This window comes from Scylla paramamosain, chromosome 23 (assembly GCF_035594125.1).
Source record: "Scylla paramamosain isolate STU-SP2022 chromosome 23, ASM3559412v1, whole genome shotgun sequence".
NCBI classification, from domain to species: Eukaryota; Metazoa; Arthropoda; class Malacostraca; order Decapoda; family Portunidae; genus Scylla; species Scylla paramamosain.
The window spans coordinates 18010223-18015222 of NC_087173.1; the positions used below are offsets into that span (position 1 = coordinate 18010223).

The following is a 5000-nucleotide window of genomic DNA, read 5'->3' on the forward strand; positions in this document are numbered from 1 at the left end:
ACGATAACAACGATAACAACAACAATAATAACAACAACAACAATAACAACAACAACAAATGATAACAATAATAACAACAACAACAACAACAACAAACAACAACAATAACAAACGATAACAATAGAACAATAACTACTACTACTACTACGTCAACAACAACAACAACAACAACAGCAACAACAACAACAATAATAACAACTACAAGACCACCACCACCATTACCAACAACAACAACAACAACAACAACAACAACAACAACAACAACAAGACAAGGAAACAAACAAGCAAAACAACAAAAGATAGTGTAATGTTAAACTTGTAACTAAAAAAAAATTCAAATAGACGAATAATTAACATACGTACAAGTTTAAAGTAAATAAATAAACAAATCAATACAGTAAACAAAAGAAAAACAAAACACACACACACACACACACACACACACACACACACACACACACACACACACACACACACACACACACACACACACACAGTTACATTTTTCCTTCCCTTTTTCTCGTTATTATTCTTTCTGTCATCTTTTCTTCTGTTTACCATGTTTAATCTCTCTCTCTCTCTCTCTCTCTCTCTCTCTCTCTCTCTCTCTCTCTCTCTCTCTCTCTCTCTCTCTCTCTCTCTCTCTCTCTCTCTCTCTCTCTGTGTGTGTGTGTTTATCAATCTGCTTTATATTTCTTTCTATCTATTTGTTTATCTGTCTGTCTGTCTATCTATCGATCCAATTATCTATCTATCTATCTATCTTTTTTGTTCGTCTGTCTATACATCCACTGTGTATCTATCAATTCATCCACCTATCTGTCTCTATATCTATCTGTCTATCTATCTATGTCTGTGTTCGTATTTGTCTATCTGTCTATCAAGCTTTTTATCTATCTATCCACCCATGTATGTATCTATCTGTTCATTCACCTGTCTGTCTCTATATCTGTCTATCTATCTGTGTGTGTTCGTATTTGTCTGTCTATCTATCTATCTATCTATCTATCTATCTATCTATCTATCTATCTGTCTGCCTATCTACTCCATACAACATTCTGCTCTCTCTCTCTCTCTCTCTCTCTCTCTCTCTCTCTCTCTCTCTCTCTCTCTCTCTCTCTCTCTCTCTCTCTCTCTCTCTCTCTCTCTCTCTCTCTCTCTCTACCAACAATATCCCCATCCATCTCTTCTTCCCCTTCATCACTCCCTCCCTCTCCCTTCTCCCCTCTTCCCCCTCTCCTCCCTCCCTCCCCCTCCCTTCCCCCCATTCCTGAAACCTCTCACATCCCATATCAGAAGGACAAAGGAAGTCTAGACACACACACACACACACACACACACACACACACACACACACACACACACACACACACACACACACACACACACACACACACGACTGTCTCCTTCAGTTTCTTCCCATTTGCATGAAAATTGTAAATGAAAGAAACTGTAGCTGTGATTGGCTCTCTCTCTCTCTCTCTCTCTCTCTCTCTCTCTCTCTCTCTCTCTCTCTCTCTCTCTCTCTCTCTCTCTCTCTCTCTCTCTCTCTCTCTCTCTCTCTCTCTCTCTCTCTCTCCCGGTTAACATTATGAGAAAGCGAGAAAGAGGGAGAAGCAAGAGAGAGAGAGAGAGAGAGAGAGAGAGAGAGAGAGAGAGAGAGAGAGAGAGAGAGAGAGAGAGAGAGAGAGAGAGAGAGAGAGAGAGGCGATAAAACTGGAATAAAATAGACGACAGTAAAGAAACGGAGAAAAATGACGTGAGAGAGAGAGAGAGAGAGAGAGAGAGAGAGAGAGAGAGAGAGAGAGGGGGGAGGGGATAAAAGGAGAGAAAGAAGGGGAAAAAGGAAGAAAAGATGAAGAGGAGGAAGAGGAAGAGGAGGAGAAAGAAGAGGAAGAGGAAGAGGAGGAGGAGGAGGAAATAAAGTCCAGTGAGGAGATAAGATGATGAAATGGAAACAGAAAAGAAGAAGAAGAAAGAAAATAAATAAATGAAGAAGAAAAAGAAGAAGGTAAAGAAAGAAAGAAAGAAATAAAAGAAAGAAAGGGATAAGAGAATGAAGGGTATAGAAAAAAGATAGCAAGAAAAAAGAAAAGAAAGGCAGAAAGAAGATGATGATGATGATGATGATGATAATGAGGAGAACAAGAACAAGAAACGACAACGAAAAAGAAGAAGAAGAAGAAAGAAAAGAGAAGTTGAAAATAAGAAGACGACGACGAAGAAGAAGAAAGAATAAGAGAAAGAAAGAAGGAAGAATAAGAAAAGAAAAAGAACAAAACTACGAAGAAGGAGAACAAGAACAAGAATAACAAGATGAAAAAAGGAAAAAAAAAAACACAAGAATTTAGACAAGAACAAAACTGAAAGAAAACAAAAACAAACCAAAACAAAGAATATGAAAAAAAAAAAAAAATACGAAGAAGACGAACATAAGAAGAAAAGAAAAAGAAGAAGAGGAGGAGGAGGAGGAGGAGGAGGACAGGAGAAGAAAAGGGGTAGGGGGAAAGGGGGGTGAGGGAGGGAGGTTCCAAGATCAAAGTGGGCCATTATTTTGAAGTATAAAAAAGTGTGTTGAACTGAGTCTAGTTGTCGTAAAGGTTTTATGTACCAGAGTGACCACCCAGCCTTCCCTCACCCTCCCTCACCTCTCCTCCCTCATCTTCCTCTCCTAATGTATGCCTTGTGCTTGCAATTAGTGCTTCTCCTCCTCCTCCTCCTCCTCCTCCTCCTCCTCCTCCTCCTCCTCCTCCTCCTCCTCCTTAGTCTCTCGTTCTTCTTTCACCTCCTTCTCATCTTTTTTCTTTCATGTATCACTTCTTATTTTCCTGCTTTTCAATATTCCCCTTAATCGTCGTCATCTCTGTGTGTTCCTCCTCCTCCTCCTCCTCCTCCTCCTCCTCCTCCTCCTCCTCCTCCTCCTCCTCCACCTCCTCCTCCACCTCCTCCGCCTCATTTCTCGCCCTTCATCACACTTTGCTCTGAATCCTCCGTTCCTTTACCCTCACGTTCCCCCCCTCCCTCTCCCTCTCCCTCTCCCTCTCCCTCTCCCTCTCTTCCTCCCCTGTTATTGTTGTGGTACTGGAAAGGCGTTGCTGGAAAAAGTGGGGGCTGTCGTCCATCAGGTCCCCGGGGCCAGAATAGTGGGAGTTCCGAGCCTTTGTCCCTTCCTCTCTCGCGTTTATGAATTTCCTTGTGATAAAGCACTGTTTCCCCCGGGGTGATGGGTGGTGGGGGGGGGGCACAGGAGAGATATATCGCGGTGCACCCTCCTTCTTCCACCCTCTTCCTCCCCTCTTCCTTCCTTCTAGTCCCTCCTCCCTCCTTCCAGTCGCCTTCCAAGATCCTCGTAAATGTGAAAGTGGTGACCTTTCTTATAATGCTGGGGTGAGGGCGTGATTGGGGTGAGGTCTCTTGAAGGTTGTGTGCTGGTGGTGCTGGTGGTGGTGGTGGTGGTGGTGGTGGTGGTGTGTAATTAGTGTCTTGTGAGGAGTACTGGTGTTTGTTTGTGTGGTCTTGCTTGTTATTATTTTGCTTCTTCTTCTTCTTTTTTTTGTCTTCGTCTTCTTATACAGTTAGTGTTACTACTGCTTCATGTACTACACACTGTAAATCAAGTCCTCCTCCTCCTCCTCCTCCTCCTCCTCCTCCTCCTCCTCCTCCTCCTCCTCCTCCTCCTCCTCCTCCTCCTCCTCCTACTACTACTACTACTACTACTACTATTACTACTACTACTACTACTACTACTACTACAGAAGCTGCGCCTAACCTCACCTCGCATCAGGTTCACGGCGGGAGAGGCAGCGTTAAATTGTGTCTCACCAAGAAAAAAAAAGGAAAATAATACAAGAAAAGAAAAGAAAAGAAAAAAACATCCATTCTTGACATCCTTGCAGTAACGTCCTTCCTTCCTTCCTTCTTCCCGAGTTGTGTTGTGTTTTTTGTTCGTTTGTTTGTGTGATTGTTTGTTTGTTTGTTTGTTTGTTTGTTCCCCAAGAGTAACAGCCTTCCTTCCTCCTTCTCCCGTCGTGTTGTCAAGATTATGTAGGGAAAAGTATCTAGATCATTGGAATATCTTCGAGTTGTGTGTGTTTTTTTTTGTTTTGTTTGTTAGTTAGTTTGTTTGTTCCCTAAGAGTAACCCCCTTCCCTCTCACAGATGCAGTTGTTCCGGTCAACTGATGTGAGAAAAAGTTTAAATCATCTGAAAAATTTAATGGCGGTGCCGGTGATGTGTTTCTGTTAGTTTGTTTGTTTGTTTCTTAATACCACCCTCTTTTTCTTCCCCAGGGGGCTCAGGTGGGGCGTGTGCCGGCGACTCAGGCGGCGGGACGGGTCGTGTGGGCGTGTGGTGAGTCAGAATATGAGTCGTGAGGTGTGCTGTTCAGACCCCTTCCGCCGCGGCTGGAGCCCCACGCCCCCCGCCGCTTCCTCCTACACCACCCACGCCGCCCACGCCCACGCCGGCCGCCTTCAGGGCACTCAACGCCACGCCCGTAGTGACTGTGGACGTGACCGGGAGTGCGGGGACCTGCTCGCCTTGTACTAGTAAGTGTTTGCTTCTGTTTAAAAGATAAACTAGTAAACAGTAAACAGATAAGCAAAACAAACAAACTGTTAAACAAGAAACAAATAAACAACAAACATATAAACAAACTGGTAAACAACAAACAAATAAACAAACTGATAAACAACAAACAAATAAACAAACTGATAAACAACAAACTGATAAACAACAAACAGATAAACATACTGATAAACAACAAACAAATAAACAAACTGATAAACAACAAACAGAAAAAACAAACTGATAAACAACAAACAGAAAAACAAACTGATAAACAGCAAACAAAATAAACAAAACTGATAAACAACAAACAGATAAACAAACTGATAAACAACAAACAAATAAACAAACTGATAAACAACAAACAAATAAACAAACTGATAAAACAACAAACATAAACAATAAATACGCAAAACAAGGAAAAAAAAGTAAAA

General features: G+C 42.1%; 1 protein-coding gene across 1 annotated transcript in view; it reads left to right on the top strand.

The window, feature by feature from the left end:
- Positions 1 to 4292: 4292 nt before the first annotated feature.
- LOC135112338 (follistatin-A-like) overlaps positions 4293 to 5000 on the top strand; it is a 130414-nt gene continuing 129706 nt past the window's right edge. The window contains exon 1 of the mRNA XM_064026690.1: positions 4293 to 4547. The gene's annotated coding sequence lies outside the window, so the exon portion shown is untranslated. The remainder of the gene's footprint in view (positions 4548 to 5000) is intronic.